Source organism: Equus caballus, chromosome 22, assembly GCF_041296265.1.
Source record: "Equus caballus isolate H_3958 breed thoroughbred chromosome 22, TB-T2T, whole genome shotgun sequence".
Taxonomy (NCBI): domain Eukaryota; kingdom Metazoa; phylum Chordata; class Mammalia; order Perissodactyla; family Equidae; genus Equus; species Equus caballus.
Window position 1 is genome coordinate 34,477,007 of NC_091705.1, and position 17,448 is coordinate 34,494,454.

Here is a 17,448-nt window from a genome sequence, read left to right on the forward strand (position 1 = left end):
TTGGACTTCCCACCCCAGCGAGTCTGGGTCTGCAGGGATCGCCTGCCCCAGAGCCCGCTGACTTGGCTCCAGGCGTGCTCTGCCCCCCACCTCAGCCCACTCCAGCCAGTGAGCTCACCCCACAATGGCATCACACACGGCCCGAGTCAGCAGACATCTCCTGCCTAAATAAGGACAAGGCGCCCAGGAGAGCTTTCTGTGAGCGGAGGAATGTGACAGCTGAGCCCGCCCCGCCCAGCACCCTCCCCCGCCTCCGGCCCCTCCCCAGGTGCAGCTCTGCTCTGGCATTCCAGCTTTTCCCAGAGCAGCCCCCAGTGGCCCTGACACCCCCCTCGCTCCACCCCAGGCTGCTCTGAAAACTGATAAGGAGCCTTGGGAAGGAATTCCAGGCAGCTACATCTGCTCCTGGGGGCTGGCACCCCTGCTGCCACACAGGGAGGAAGAAGCCACAGGGAGGGCCAAACCCAGCCCCAGCCCTGGAAAATCGCATCCCTTGTTTCAAAAAGCCAGAGATTTGACTTGGCCCTGGGCGCAGCGCCAGACATGAGGGCTCCAGAGGAGATTCCGAGCCCGCGGCTGTCTTCCTGTCACAAAACCATGTCCCAGCAGTCAGGACGGGGCTAAGTCCACAGCTCCTGGTGGGGTGGACGAGGGGGAGAGATGTCTAGCCCTGAGCATGGGATCAGGGAGGACCTCTTAGGGAAGGTCTCACTGGGGTGGTGGTTAAGCGGGAGAACTCTGGCACCAGCCTACCTGCATTCAAATCCTAGCCCTGCTTCTTCCTAGCTGTGTGACCTTGAGTAAGTTACTTAACCTGTCTGCACCTCTGTTTCCCCATCTGTGAAATGGGAGAATAACAGTACCAACCTCACAGAGTTGGGAGGACTCAATGCACTGGTATTTGCAAAGCGCTTAGAGCAGTAAGAGGGGTCCTGTCCTCAGGTCTTGTCTGGCCTGACCAGAGAGCTTATCACTCAAACCAGGGCACCTGGGGCCGAGAGGGAGGCTGGAACCTAGCAGGAACCAGTGCTGTCGCAGGCACACAGAACCATGTGGTCATCTCAGCCTTGACCACACTAAGATGCCAACTGAGGCTGAAGATCAGTGACTCGGTCTGTCATCTTTGTAAGCCCTGCAGCACCGAATGCCATACCCAGCACACAGCAGGTGCACACAAGGGCTGCTGAAGTTTTGTTTGTTTTAAAGGATCTGACCTTCACATTTCCCAAGAAGAATAAATAGCCCTTACGATGAAGACATTTAAAACCAAGACTTGTCCTAGAGGCCAGAGAAAAACTAAGATTTCATTGCATTAAGAGGTATTTATTGAGCTCTTCCTGTGGGTCCATGCCTGGGCCCTGGGGTGGCAGGGGGAGGGGGAGGAAAAGAAGTGTCTCGAGGGAGCAAACTAAAGAAAGATTCCATCCCTGGTGACCAACCATGGCTGGTGGGATAAGGAGGAAGGATCCGGAGACAAGGCCCGAGGTGGAGAAAGACAGCACCAGGGAGGAGACAGGCGGCCGGTGGGCCTGACGGATGTGTTCTTGGGAACAGATGGAATGCAGAGAGGGCACTGGGGGAAGGGCGGGGACGGCCCCAGCGAAGGCAGCGAGGTGGGCAGGAAGGGGGCCTGTGGGTAGGAGAGGGCATGTCGTCATGGCTAAGAACCAGGTCCTGGGACCGGCGGTCTCTACCCTTTATGCACTGGCTGACCTCTGCATCCCCTGCATCCGCTTCTCCTCACTTCCTGCAGCGCACAATGCGGCCAGCGATGCCTCCACCCTCCGGGGATGCCCAGGGACCAAACAAGGTGCCGCCTGTGGAATTCGTTCAGTTTGTAGTTCGCTGCAAATGCAGAATGCAAGCTCCACGTGGAAGGGATTTTTGATGGTTTTGTTCATGGATGAATCCCCAGCACCTAGAGCAGCGTCTGGGCCACAGCAGACGCTTCATAAAAATGTGTTGAATGAGTAAACAGTAGCCATGACTATTATTATTGTCAGAATTATCACGCAGTGATAGGCCTGGTCTAGCTGGAGCAGAGGAAAATACAGGAGCCTGTTTCACAGATGAGGAAACAAGCCTAGACAGGTGAAGGGATTTGCCTGAGGTCACACGGCCAACAAGTCACAGAGCAGGAACTGACTCCCCGCCAGGCTCTTCACCCCCATCTCCCTCTGTCCTCCTTCCTGCCTGCCTTCTCTAAGCATTTCCTGGGTGCCGACTAAGGGTGGGCATCCGACAATGGAACAGGCACATAAAGAAATTTAAAACCAGAATTCTGGCCGTAAGGAACTTACAGATGAGTAGAGAAGATCTGCAGAAGAACAACCCAATCTGGAATGTTCAGGCTTCTAAAATAGGAAGCCCAGAAGGAAAAGGGACATGGTCAGCTTCCCTGCAGATAGGACCTCTGAGCTACAGCCTGAAGCAGAGCAGAGACGGGGAAACCAAGGCCTGGGCTGAGAGCGTGCCGGAGCCACTCACACAAGCTCTCGGCTGCTCCCGAGAGCCCATTATTCACACATCTTCCCGGCTCTGCGTTCAGTGACTGCACAGTGGCAGCCTGAAATCGAGCATAGGGCTGTATTTACACCGTGGAAATCGGCAAACCCAGGGAAGCAGGGTTCGCGTCCTCCCCCGGCCCCGCACCCCACAGCTATTTAATCAGCACGTACATCTCAGAATAGACAATAACTAGAAAAAAGTTAACTGTCTCAACAGATTCAGACCCTTATGTTTTACCTCCTCCCTGGGCAATTTCTGCAACCCGCCCCCTGGCCCCGCCCTTTGGAAAACCAGCTACTCGCTCTCTTGACAAAAAGTTCCTGAGGTTTGCCGTCTGTGACCCCAAGTCTCCCCTCCCCTACTTAGCTGAGCAGGTCTCAGCAGTCATCTGCATAGAAAAGAAAACCCGCAATCTGCTCTGTGAAGGACTGGGGGAGCTGACGAGGACCCCTCCATGCTGCGGACACATGTCCTCCCTTCTCCGTGCATGTAGTCTTAGAAAACGATAAAGTTTTATTTTAAATTCTGAGGCTGTGGTCTTATTTCCACAGCTGTGTGAGCTGGTTAGAGAAGAAAAGAAAGAAGTGATGAAAAGGTGTTCTAAATAGAGGGAACTGCAGGAGCCAAGGCACAAAAGGGTGTGAAAAACGCACGCACACGTGCACACACACACATGCACACACACACTTATGTACTGGGTGTTTAAGAAACTGAGAAAAGTTCAGCCTACAATGATGTGCGTGAATGAAGAGATAGGATGGAGGCAGATGATAAAGGGCCTTGAATGCATGCTCACTAAGCATGGCTGGGACTAGGTAGCAGTTTCCGCTTCTTCCTGGGCACACACCTAGACCATTTCCCAGCCTCCCTTGCAGGAACACGTGGCCATGTGACTGGATTCTGGCCAATGGAATGTGAGAGGGAGGGATGTGCCCTACTTCCGGCTTGGCCCATAAAAACCTCCCACTTGCATCCTTCTATATGTTTTCCCTTTTCACCAGCTTGATGCACAAGAGCATGACGACGGCAGAGCCACAAGACAGAGGGAGGCCGGGTCCCTGAATCGTGGCTTGGAGGAGAGCCGCCCACTGATGAGGGCACCTACTTTGCACTTTACATGAGTGAGAAATAAACCTGTGCTTGATCTGCGCTACATCTGTGTGTTTGTTTCCCACCAACAAATGAAGGATGGAAGAAGATGAGGGAAAAGCGGCAAGAGAGGTTCTGGGCTCCTATCCACTCTGGGCGGCTCCAATACCAGTGCTCCCCCAGCAAGCATCAGCCGTGAGGGAAACTGTCACAAGATGACAGGAGAGGAGGACGGTCTCTTTGGCAAAGGTTCAGGAAGGCACCTGTTAGTGTGAATGCCTGACTTTCTTTCATAAGAGCCCCTCAGGCTCACTGATGGTCAGTCACTGACGAGCATTTAGTGAGTGCCCACTGTGTGCAAGGCCTGTCTAAGCTTGGGCTCCTCTCGGCTCGAACTCTGGTTCCTGGAGCATGGGCCCTTCCAAAGACTGACTTCCCTCTCTCTGAGGCTCTTTGAGGAGGGAGCAGAGAAACCTGTCCTTCAGGCCAGTGTCTCTACAGAACAGGGTGCCTACTACTGGTAGGACCAAAAATGACAGGTACTGGACACTCACCAGGTAACATTGTTCCTTTAAAATATGACTTCAGCCACCCTGATTTCATCAGTGAGAAACTCTCATTTGGTGCTTATATGTCTTTAACATGTGTCTTACACAGCCATACATCACTTAACACGGGGACACATTCTGAGAACTTCGTTGTCAGGCGATTTCGTCGTTGTGAGAACATCATAGAGTGCACTTACACAAACCTAGATGGTCGAGCCTACTACACACCTAGGCTCCATGGTGCTAATCTGATGGGACCACCGTCGTATATCCGGGCCGTCATTGATCACAATGTTGCTGTGCGACTCGTGACTGTATTTCCGTTTTTAATAGAGAGAGAGCAGAGCAGCAAGCAGCCTTGATCCGAGCTTTCAGGAGGCAGCAGAGGGATGGTTTAATGATGTTTTGTTTCAGTGTATTTTTCTCTTTTCCTGTGTCTGTGTGTGTGTATTTGGCTAACTTCTCTTTATCTAACTGGATTTCTATTTATGGTAATAATGTAAAGTTCCTTTATAAAGATAAATTTAAGTCTAAGAAAATTAAAATGTTTTTTAAACAGTAAGGAAACAACTACCCAGGTGGTATGCGGTACATGGCTCAGGAAGGTACCTCAGTGACTGGCATTTGGGAAATCCTGCCTTACCCCATGCCGTCACACCACTGTGCCTTTGTCCATGCTGGTCCCTCTGGCTGCTCTTCCATGCTGACCTCACTGGGCTGCCTTGGCCTCAGTCGGGGCTGAAGTCATCTCCCAAAGAAACCACAGCTACAATAGCTGCACGTGGCTGGGGCATGGGAAAGGCCAAGCAAGGAGGCGGGTCTGGGACGGCTGTTTTTCCAAGGACAAGGCAAAGACAGCTCAGTGCCCCAGGAAACAGAGACCCGCAGGGGGCAGGGACTGGCCCAAGGTCATTCATCACGTGAGTGGCAGACGCCTTCTCCCCCTCACATGATGTGGATGGGAAGACAGAATGGGACAACCACCCCTGAGAGCCTTTGATCCAGTAATTGTCCTTCTGGGAATCAATGCTTGAGATCTACGGATCCATAGGTGAAATGAGGTGTGTACAACTTTATCTAACACAGCAAAATTCTGGAAACTACCCAGACAATCCTGTTCAGCAACGGGGGCCTGATTAAATAAATTATGATGCAGCTATATAATGGAACACTACGTGGGTGTAAAAAAACTGACAAAGTTCTTTATGTGGAAAGCTATGAAAAGATCTCTGATATATACAGAGCAAAGAGAAAAAAGCAAAGTTCAGAAGAGTACATATAATCTGCTACCTTTTGTGTAAGAAAGAGAAAAGTAGGAATCCAGATATGCCTTTGCTGAGGTTACGTGGAACTGTATGAAACCACCATTTTGTCAAAATGGTCAAATATTAGCAATTTCATAAGTTGCCCCTTAATATATGTGTAAAGTAACTCTGGAAGGAAAGGAAAGAAACAACAAACAATAGTTGCCTCTCGGGAGCGGAGGTGTTGACAGGAGGGGAACGGGCAGAGGAGACAGACTTTACATATTTATAACTGTGGGGTTTTGAACCATATGAATGGTAACCTATTAAAAAAATACAGGAAAAAATAATACGGGCTCCAGGCGGCTTTTCTGCCGCAGGATGCGTGTCTCTCTATCACCCCGGCTGGGGCGGTCAGGGAAGAGCTGTGCAGCCCTGGGGCCCGGGAGGCTGCCCCAGGTTAGCCTCTGACAAGCCCCCTTCTAGATGACCTGCTCTGTGGCATTTCTGACCCTCTACCTGGTGGGTCAGAGCTCCTGGGCGCCCCCCCACCCTTGGCCAGGCTTCCGGCAGGACCATACCAAGTCCCATGGGGTTACGGTCTGGCAGCGGGCTTCCCAGAAAGGCTTGCAGGAGCTGGGCTGATGGATCAGAGCTTCAGCAGCGATGTGACAGCCCCACGAGGGATGCGGCTCAGCCAAAAGTGGCTTTAGGGATGGTCCACACTGCAGCCCCTCCCTCCCATCTGCGGTCCCACTCCACACCCCTCCCCAAGACATAAGGAGAGGCTCTCCCTGGGGTGAGTGCTGGGATTATGGTGACACCTAGGCGACCCCGGCAGAGCTCACCCGGTCTGCGCTCTCTGGTTGTCCATTCACCAGCACCAGAAGGAATCACTGACGTAAGAGCAATATTAGTTATAATAATAAAAATGACAACGGCCACTACTGAGTGATTACTACGTGCCAGGCACACGTGGGTTATCTCATTTTGCCTTCACAAGGCCCTCAGCAGTCAGCACTATACCAATTTACACCACGTTCCACAGTTGGGGAAAGTGAGGCTAGGGGAAGTGACGTGCCCAAGGAACCAGCGTTATCCGACCCCCAAACCTGAGCTCTTGGTCGCTAAATGATGCAGTGCCTCTGTTTCTCCCGCAGAAAATGCAGAAAGTGAGGAGACTTGAGAGCAGAGGCCGAGGGAAGGGCCTGGAGAGGCTGAGATGGAGCAGACTCTTGGGGTTGCTAGGATCACAATCTTTAAATCTCTGCAGGGACAGACATTACTAGCTGCTCCCCAAACTTCCACTCTCTCCTTCTTCCCTGCTGATGGAAGCCTAATGTCATTTAGGGAAGCAATGTGCCCGACAGAAATATTCACCTTCCCGGGTTCCTTGCACGTAGGGGAGGCCATGTGACCCATTCAGGAGGAGATGTAAATCCCTGCTTCGGCTTCACTTCCCCGTGAAGAAAGGCTGTTGCATTTTTTTGACCTCTGCCCTGGAACGCAGAGGTGAAGCCAGGAGTGCAGTGGCCATCTCTGAGGACGAGGACAGAAGTCTCACTCCAAAGAGAGTAGGAGGGAAAGGCAGATGGAGGTGGGTCCCTGAGGGCAGCAGGGGGCAGCCACAACAGCCCTGCACTGCCTCTCTGATCTTCTCACGTGAGACGGTAAGCCCAGTGGTTAGGACACAATGGACAGGTTCCGTTACCTGCAGCTGAACACAGTTCTAACTGATACTGTCCCCGAGGGCAGAACTGGGACCAACGCGTAGAAGGTATGGAAAGGCAGAACATTCTTCTGGTTTTAGCAAATCCAAAAGTCAAAGCTGTCCAAAGTTGGCCTGGACCATCTGAGAGGTGGTGAGTCTCCCACGCCTGGAGACACAGAAGCAGCCACTGAAGGACAGCTTGGCAAGGATGACGGGAAAGGCATTCCGACGTTGGCTGGGGCTGGACCAAATGGCCTTGCATGCTTTAATCATACCCACTTTGAGAGGTGAGGAAAGGACCCCAGGAAGTGTGCCCAGTTATGTGGGGGCAAGGCTGTCGCCCTGCAGTGACCTGCAAGGCCCTACAGCGGCCTGCCCAACGGGACTTCAGCAATGAGGGATCTAGTCTACGTCCGTGCTCTCCGATACGGTAGCCACTGGGCACTTGACACGTGGCTACAGCGACCGTAGGACAGAACTTTTAATTTATTTAATTTCAATTAATTTACATTGAAATTTTCACATGTGGCTAGGGTCTCCCACATTGGCTAGCACCCCGTCCCTGCCCCACCCCGCACTCTCCCTGGCCTCTGTCGTCCTCCCCTCTCACGCCACGTCAGCCATGCTAGAGCACTCCAAGCACACGCCCACACGGCACACAGGGTCCCTGTCCTCCAGGAGTGTAGAACCAAGCAGGGAAGACAGACGAGTAGGACAATGAGGGGGTCGGTACAGTTGAGGCAGGGCACATAGGGTACCAGGAACAATAAAACAGGGAACCCAGATGAGAAGGGAGCTCAGAGCTGCCTTCCTTGAGGAAGAAACATTTGAGTTGCAGGAGGCCTGATGAACAAGAAAGTGTTAGCAAGGTAAAGAGTAAGGGAAAAGCATTTCAGGCAAATGGAACAGCATGTGCAAAGGGCTGTGGGCAGGAAAGAGAAGGGCCTTTTGGAGGAACTGTGGCTGAAGGTGAGCGATGGGGAGAGGGGTGTGAGATGGGGCTGGGGGCAAGCTGGAGCCAGAGAGGAGGGATCTTGCGGGACGAAGGAATCTGAAATTCCTCCTACAGGCAGACGCCACTGATGCCCATACTGCAGCTCCTCAATCTTCCAGTTTCATCCGTAGCTGTGGAGGGCGGCTCCACATGTGGTAAGATTCCCCCAGCACCACCAGCGAGCATCCCACGCAAGTACAGCTCTCCGCCTTCTGCCCAGAGTCTGCTCTGCTGCTGCAGGAGGCCCCTCACCCCCACCTCAAGTGCAAGCACGCCCAGAAGTACAGGGGATTTATGCTCCCTCGGGAAATCTTCACTGAATGGGGGACTGGAGCCAGAGGAGAGAGCTTTGCCCACACCCCCCTAACCCTCCATGTGCACAATCAGGGTGGCATTCTGAACCAAGGTCCCTGCCCAATCCAGTCCCCGTGGCCTGCAATGATGTCTGGATAACACACACTCATATTGGCTTTTCCTTCTTCCCCATCTCACACTCCCCACTCACTTCCTCCGTCCTGGCGTCACCTCCCACACGAACTTCCTGCACCCAGATCCTCGTCTCAGGCTGTGTTTTCAGGGGAATCCAAACTAAAGACCCCGTGAAAGTTTTGTTTGCCAGAGTGGCATGGTCAGGCTTACATTTTTAGAAGCTCACTCCAGCTATGGTGCAGAGAAGAGCAGAGGGCAGGAAGGGGAGTGAAGAGCTGACGAGGGGCCCTCACAGTGGTGCGGTGAGAGGTGCCAGCGGTAGTGGAGACAGAGAGAAAGGGGTAGAGACGAATAATGGGCACTTGGTCCCCCCTCAGGACCAGAGGCTCGGTGGCAAGGTAGGGTGACGTGGAGGCTTGGCCTGGACCCGCCTGGCTGCGACAACCAGCCTGACCAAGCGCCATCGCTTAAGCCCGGCCTGGCTCCGGAGACCTGTTGCAAAGGTGCTATTTTTAGAGAGCTGGGTGTTTACTTGAAGGATTTGAAGGCTGGGCTTTATTTTTAACTCCTCTCCCGGGGCAGGGCCTCACTGGTGTGGACTTAGGAAGTCAAGTGGAAGTCGGCCCGGGCTTTGGAGACCCGGGGGAGCCAAGCGGCCTGCACCTGGGGGAGGAGGAAGCTCGGAGGAGGAGCCTGTTGGCCTCTCCATGTTCCGCTCGCCCGCGTCTCTGGGTAAGAAGAAAGACTTAAAACTGCCCACAGCCTCTACTTACCCAGCACCCGCCAAGCGCCAGGACCACGCAGAGCCCTCCACACACATCATCTCACCACAACCTGGAGGCGCGGCTGTTACTGTCCCCATTCTACAGACGAGGAAAGTGAGGCTCAGAAAGGACCAAGGACACATGGCCAAGGAACAAACAGGATTTGAACCTCAATTTCTCCATCTCCCCAGCCTATGCTCTCAGCTGCTCTGCCATTCAAAAGCACGGACAGGCCCCACGGTCCAGGCACGGACCATCAGGCTGGCAGGCTGGGAACCTGAAATTTTAGAGCTGAAAGGCCGTCCCTTCCAACAGCGGTAAGGGGGGCAGAGTCTGGATCCGAGAATTGCAAGTCTGCTTGTGTCAGTTATTTTGGGACTTTGGGTAAGTTTTGTCATCTGTGAAATGGGTTAACATAATAAATAGCACCTCCCTCATGAGGATTAAATGAGAAGATGCATATAAATGGAATTAGCACAGAGTCTGGCACCTGGCACTGAGAAAGGGGCACTGATCTTTGCCAGGCACTGTCTTAAGCACTCGATCCTTGCATATACCCACGAGGCGGGTTCTCTCATGATCCCCGTCTCAGAGATGAAGAAATGGAGGTTTAGGGGCAGGTCACTCGCCCACGCAGCCAGCAAGTGTCCAGGCCTAGACCCCAGGCAGCCTGACACTCCAGCACTTCCCCGACGTCAGCCACTCTCATGCTCGTCACTGTCACTCCAGCACCCTCTGTCCGGCCCTGCCAGTGCTGACCCCTGAGCCCCTGGCACTGCTGGGGCTCAGCTCAGGTGCCGGGGACAGGGCCACACATGGCCTCACTTGATCAGACCTTTCACTGGCATGTAGGGAAACCCTTGCTTTTGGGTAAAGGGGCATTTTTCTCCGAAGGTGCAGGCTGTTAGCCTCTCTCTTCTCTGATTTTGCTATTTACGCTGAAAAATCAAGCTGGCAAGGTTCTGGAGCCGGACAGTAAGCACACTTTACAGGGCTGAGGGAGGGGGAGACAGAAACCTTTCTTCCCACCTCCCACAGCCCTGGCCTCTGCCCAGCTGATTTATTAAATGCGACCCAGGAGCCTCCCCTGCTCCGCCCTCTGGCCACTCTCCTCTCTCTGCTCTGACCCTGAGTCGCGGTCCCTTTCGAGGCCTCAGTTTCTCCATCTGTGAAATAAGCACATTGGGCAGCCTTCGCTCCAAGGTGTCCTCCAGCTCTGATCGGCTGTTTCTGAGGACTGAGGGGAGCATGTGGAGTCTTCTCTCTGGCTCTCTACTCTCCTGGCTTGGAAGGCCTGGCTCCCCCAAAAGCATTGCCCCCGCATTTGAACATCTCCCTGCTGCCACGGACCCAGGCAAGCTCTCCTCTCTCTCGCCAGACCACTCAGCCCAGAGGCCGGCCATGGAGTCACAGCTGCCTCGTGTATGTCACGAGAATCCAGCTCTGACAACTCAGGAAATTCCATTCACCCGAGTCTTCAGGCTCCGGGAGCAAAGGGATTGTGTCCATCTGGCAATTCTGCAAGGAGGGATGTGATGGAGGGCAGGAGCCGAGGGTCCAGGGTCTTTCCAACCTTTCAAGGCCATCCTCAGAGAGCTTAATCCCCCTCCACGGACCCCTATGTCCAGGAGGAATCTCAGGAGGTGAGCCAGAAACAGAACGGGGCAAACCTTGCCCATCTGAGTGTGCGCAGTTGATTGTGGTCCCTGGGTTCATAGAACACCTGATCGTCCCAAATAATTTGGCAAAAATGCAAAAGACTGGTAGTGCATGGTATTGGCGAGGGTGTGAGGAAAATGGCCCTCTTGTACACTATTGGTGGTGGGGGGCTTATAAATTTGGTGCAACCCTTTTGAAGGTTAATCGGGGTTCTGATAATAATTAAAATGCACATTCTTTTTGACACAGCAATTCCCCTTCTAGGAATTTAACCCATAAAAGCAGATCTGTGCAAGCAAGGATAGGCAGAGACATGGGAGCACTCCAGCAAGCTAATAATTTGGTACCTCTTGCACCAATTATTTTTACATATCTATTGAACATATGTGGGGTACGGGCATTAGATAGGAGTGGTGTGGAGTTCTGCTTGTTTGGGCTAGTCTACTTAAGGGTACTGCGGACCTTGTCAGGAGAGCGACCATCAAAATCACATTTTGACAGTGAATGTCAGGAGTCAGTCCCTTGCAAAGACCCGGGTTAATTGGTGTTACATTTCTAATGCATACCAATGATGCTCAAATGTCCCCAGAAGAATAAGGTGCTAGACTGGGCCATCCCTTTAACCAGCTCTGTGAGCAAGAATATGTATGTGTTCTTGCTCAAGCATGTTCGTTGCAACCTCATTTGTAATCATGAAAACATGAAATGTTTCAATCTCCATCAAGAGAGATCAGTTAAAGAAATCACAGTATATCCAATGGATGCATGGACTATTACGCAGCTATTAAAAAGAATAAGGCAGACTATGTGCACAAGATGAAAAAATCTCAAAACACAAGTCAAAAAAGCAAGCTGAAGAACATCACACAGCTTCATTATATATATTAGATAGGCAGTCCCAGGTGTGAAAAAAAAACAAAAAACAAAACTGGAATAGGTAAATGGAGGAATGCCGTGAGGGAACTGTTAATAATGGTTATTTCTGACATGCAACTGACATGGAAGGACGAGAGGGATTTTGTTGCTTCTTACTTTTTATTATTCTTAGCTTCCTTAGATTTTAAAAGTACGTTGTTTCAAACAACGTAAAAAAATGAAAAAAGATAAAGAGAGAAGCTTACTGTACATGAAGTGGCAGAAGGGCGTGGTGGCCAAGGATAGAAACTCTGGGTCGGAATCTCAGCTCCATCACTTCTGGCTGTGTGCCTTGGGACATGTTAAAAAACCTCTCTGTGCCGCAGTTAGAATGCAATGAGTGAATTCTGCCAAGCACTTAGAATAGTGCCCGCCGCACAGTAAGTTTGAGACTCCTTAACCTGGCATGCAAAGCCCGCCCCAAGCTGGCCCCAGGCTGCCTTCCAGCCTCATCCCTAATCTCTTCCCCATCCACTCCAGCATCCCAATGACTCATCACTCCCAAAATACACCACACATGTCCCTGCCTCCACGCCTCTACAGAAAGAGTTCTTAGCCACAAAATCCAAAGACACGAGGCCAGCTCCCCATCGACCACTTAGCAGCTATGGGGGTCTCTTTGTCCCTTTCTGCACCTCGGTGTCCCCATCTGGTCAGTGGTCAGTGAGGGAGCTGGACTATCTCCTAGGGCTGAATGGGTCTAGGGCAACACTGTCTGGCCCGGTAGCGTAGCAGTTAAGTTCGTGTGCTCTGCTTTGCTCTGCTTTGGCAGCCCAGGGTTCGTCAGTTTGGATCCCGGGTGCAGATCTAGCACCATTTTTCAAGCCATGCTGTGGCAGGCGTCCCACATATAAAACAGAGGAAGATGGGCACAGATGTTAACTCAGGGCCAATCTTCCTCAAAAAAAAAAAAAAAAATATATATATATATATATATATAATGTGAGTCACATATGTAATTTTTAAATTTTCTAGTATTCAAAATTATTGAAAAAAGGAAAAAGAAACAAGTAAGGGGGCTGGCCCAGTGGCACAGTGGTTAAGTTCACGCACTCCGCTTCAGCAGCTCAGGCTTCATGGGTTTGGATCCTGGGCACAGACCCATGCACTGCTCATCAAGCCATGCTGTGGCAGCATCCCACACACAAAATAAAGGAAGATTGGCACAAATGTTGGATCAAGGCCAATCTTCCTCACCAAAAACAAAGAGAAAAAAACAGTGAAATTAATTACAACAATATATTTTATCTAACCCAATATATCTAAAATATAATCATTTCAACATGTAATCAATATGAAAAAAATTAACCCGTTATTTTATGTTCTTTCCTTACTAAGTCTTTGAAATCCAGAGTGTGTTTCACATTTACAGCGCATCTCCATTCAGAGCAGCCACACTTCAAAGCTCAGTAGCCACATGTGGCTACTAGCTACCATATTGGACAGCACAGGGCTAGAATCTTTTTCAATCCATAGCTCACCTTAGGGGGATGAGACTTTCCTTCCCCCGGGAAAGCTGTCCTGATCCTAGACACGGAGTGACAAGTTCCCTGTAAGCCCGGGGCAAGGAGCCCGAGGCCGCAGTGGAGAGAAACCCAAGCCTGCCTGGGCCCAGGAGGCGGGTGGCTGCTGCGAATGCTTCCTGCTCCTCTGCTCCCCATTACTCAGCAAAGCCCTTGGGAGGGAGACAACTCTGCTTTTCCTCCTAACACAAAGTTTCCCTTAATTGGAAATTCAGTCTAAGCTTAAAACCAAGCCAGGCAGCCGCCCCCTCCCGCCAATGGCACCAGCCCTGCGGGCGTAGGGAACACATTCCTCAGACACACGAGGACTCCAGGTCTCCCCAGTGCTCCCCCGGAGCAGCACCACGTGGAGGAAGCTGGACACCACCCTCTCGCTCCGGAGACTCAGTTCCCGTCTTGGGCCTGGCAGACTTCTAGCAGGGAGCTCAACACCTTCACATTCAAGGGCTTAGGCGTTACAGGAAGCACTAGAAGAGAAGGGAAGGCAAGGGGGCAGGCAGGGGCAAGATTCTGTCCCCAAGAGGCAAGAGCTTGGGAAAATCCCTCCTTCTCCCCAAGCTTGCACAGTCTCGCCTTTAAAATCGAACACATCAGGTGATGACAGTGAGTGCTGTCACTGCTGGCTGCTCTGTGCCAGGCACTTACAGGCATTCGCTCACCTACTCCTCAAAAGAACCCTAGGAGGAAAGAGGATCCAGGGTTCAGAGTGGTGAAGCAACTTGGGCTAGGTCCTACAGCTCCTGAGTAGAAGAGACAGAATTCCAACTCATAGTCTTCCGAATCAAGAGCCTAACCTCTACCTACTCTAAACTGTGCCATGTCCCGGGCTGCCCAGGACAGTCCTGGCTTGTGCCTCCAATAACTTTAGACACTGGGCATAATAATTTAAAAGGTGCCCTTTGGAAGAAGGGATAAATCGTCCTTACAGGAGAATTCCACACAATATATGTTGACACCCCTCCCTCTGGAGCTTAATTCCAGACCCTTCTCCCTCTCAAGTATGGGCTGAACTTAATGTCTGGATTCCAAAGAACAGAGTATGGAAAGGGGAACATGGCAACTTTGCAGCAGAGAAACCTGGCAGACACCACCTTAACCACGTGATCAAGGTCAACGTCATCTGTGATAAGTCACGTCAAGTTCATGGCCCTGATACGATGTGGTGGAGGGGCACTTTACCTCTGTGGTCTTCTTCCCCAAAACCTATAACCTCAGTCTAATAATGAGATAAACATCAGACAAACCCAAATTGAGGGACGTTCTACAAAGTAGCTGACCAGTACTCCTCAACACTGTCAAGGGCACGAAAAACAAGGAAAGACTGAGAAACGGTCACAGGCCAGAGAAGACTCAGAAGGCTAGACAATCAAGTGAAAAATGGAATCCTGGAACAGGAAAAGGACAAACTAAGAAAATTTTGGAAAAACGAGTAAAATTCAAATAAAGTCTGGAGTTTAATTAATAGTAACGTATGGATGTCAGCTTTGATGAACGTATTTGGTACTGTAAGAAGTTAACGGTGCTCTAGTGGTTAAGAGTCAGCGCTCACATCAGTGAGGCCCAGGTTCACTTCCCTGTCAGGGAACCACACCACCCACCTGTCTGTTCTCATATTGTGGCGGCTGCGTGTTGCTGTGATGCCGAGAGATAGGACACTGGGATTTCAGAGACCAGCAGGGTCACCCACGGTGGACAGGTTTCAGCAGAGCTTCCAGACTAAGACAGACCAGGGAGAAGACCCGGCCACCCACTGCCAAAAAAGGTGGCCATGAAAACCCTGTGAACAGCAGCAGAGCACCGTCTGAGACGGCGCCGGAAGGGGAGAAGACAGAGCAAAAAGACCAAGCAGGGCCCCGCTCTGCTGAACACGGGGTCGCGAGGAGCTGGAATCGACTCAACAGCACTAATAACAACAGAAGTTCACACTGGGGAAACTGGGAGGAGGGTATGTGGGAACTCTCTATACTATCTTTGCAACCTTTTTGTAAATCTAAAATTATTCCAACATAAAAGTTTCATTTTTAAAAGGTGCCCCCTTTTACTCCTAAAAGTGTCCAGATTTGGACAATCAATTATATGGTGACCTGTTTATAAGCCTGGCTCCGCCCCTAACCAAGAAATCTTAAAAAATTCACCTCTACCTTCTTTCTGCCTTAAGGATACTACCCGCGCGCACATCCGTGGCAATTTATAGTTTACAGAGTTTAGAGACAGCAAGATGCACTGGTCAAAGCTTTGGGGCCAGAAAGCCGGGGGCCGCAGCCCCGGTTCTCCCACTTGCTTGCCAGGTGGCCTCGGGCATATTACACTCTTCTCTGGGCCTCAGTTTCCACATCTGTAAAATGAACTCACTGAATGACGACAGTGACTAGTGATATTCACAGAGCCCTTGCTAGGTGTCCAGCACTGGAGTGGACACTGGGACGTGCCACCCAGTTTCAGGATGGAGGCCTTATTTCTCCCTGCTCCCCCAGCTGATGCGTGCTCCCGGCTGTCAGCCCTGTCCAGCGATTGCCCCTGGCTGAGCAGGGCTGTCCAGCCCCAGGACATGGTCCTTTCTGGAGGGTAGCCGGCACCCAGCGCAGAGGGTGGAAAGACCCAGATCCCTCGCCTCAACCTGGGACAACTCTGAAGGGCGTCTGCACCGCAGAGCCCCTGAGGTGGGCTGAGGCCTTTGCGGAGGCTGCCCTGGGGATGGTCTCCCTCTGCCCAGTCCTGCTCCCTTCCCTTCCCCACAAGCGTAGATCCTGACAGCATCCCCACAACCTCCCCGCACACTAATCTCCATCTCAGAGCCGGATTCCCGGGGAGCTGGCCCCGTGACACGACCGTGAAGCGCTGGACCTGCCCCATCTTTCTTAACTCTCAGGCCAACCCTATTTTTACAGATGAGACAACTGAGGTTGATTTAGCCAAGAACATACATGTGGTTGTGCCACAGAGGGGGAAACTAAAGAACAGACGGATAAACAGATCGGCCCAGGTCTCTGAGCTCAAAGACGGCAGATCCGGCCCTGAGTCTGCTTAACTTTGAAGACTGCAATGTCACAGCCTCCAGCCCAGGCCATCAGAGCCACCTGCAGGACTGCTATGGGCACCGGGACAGGTGTGTGCCTTTCACCGCCGTCCTACCACACCCGCTGTTGGCCCTGCAGCTCACTCCACATTGGCCAAAAGAGCATAATAACAGCACCTACTTCATCAACATCTTGTAAGGCTTCAACGAGTTAACATAAGACCTCAGAACAGCGACTGGCACATACGGGGCCCTTCATAAGCAGTAGGTTGAAAACAGGCCACATAAGCAACATAGAGCTGCAACAGTGAGACATCCTAAGAAGACGGCCACGCAGCTGAGTGAGAGGCAGCTTGTGACGGGGCCTGGGCCTCATCAGCTCTCTAAGGGAGTCAGGTCTGACTTGAGTCCAAAGCAGCAGTCGGAATTAAGTGGGCAGCAACAGGAAGGAAAAGCAGTCCAGGCCGAGGAACGAGCAGGAGCAAAAGCCGTCTGTCAGGAGGAGCTACAGACGGATGCTCAAAGGCCAGCGTGACTAGCACAGAGAAAAAAATCCAGGTCCAGGGCAAGAGCTGTGGAAAATGAAGCTGGAGAGGGGGGTAGGAACCAGATTACGAAGGGCCACTCACTACCTGGGTGATTTGGGACAAATCACTTTATTTCTCTGAGCCTCATTTAGCCCATCTGTAAAATGGAAATAAAAACAGGACTGATCTTATAAGGTCATTAAGGAGATTGAATGAGTCCATATTTGTAAAACACTTAAAATAGTGCTATGCACACAGTAGGTGCTATAAATGTTTGAAGACAACATTAGAACTTTTCTGAAGCACAATGAGAAGACACAGAGGGGTTTGAATATGGATGAAAGGGCGGGTGCTGAATGGATGCAGAGCTGGGGGATGGGCAGGTGGGAGGGGTGAGTGAATGGGCAGCGCAGATGGTGGTTGGATGGAAGTGTTGGGTGATGGCGGTGGTTAGAGGGATATGTGGTTGGATGACTGGGCAGGTGGGTGGGAGCAGATGTTGCTTCAGTGGATGGAAACAA

The 17,448-nt window shown here is 51.6% G+C and overlaps 1 protein-coding gene and 1 long non-coding RNA gene across 3 annotated transcripts in view; one reads left to right on the forward strand and one right to left on the reverse strand.

Moving 5' to 3' along the window:
• Nucleotides 1-17,448, reverse strand: part of JPH2 (junctophilin 2) — a 60,739-nt gene that overhangs the window by 19,766 nt on the left and 23,525 nt on the right. The window lies entirely within an intron of this gene.
• On the forward strand, nucleotides 7,757-9,735 carry LOC138920092 (uncharacterized). The gene is made up of 3 exons (XR_011430763.1): nucleotides 7,757-8,069; nucleotides 8,170-8,249; nucleotides 9,106-9,735. It is a non-coding gene; the product is annotated as an uncharacterized lncRNA (long non-coding RNA).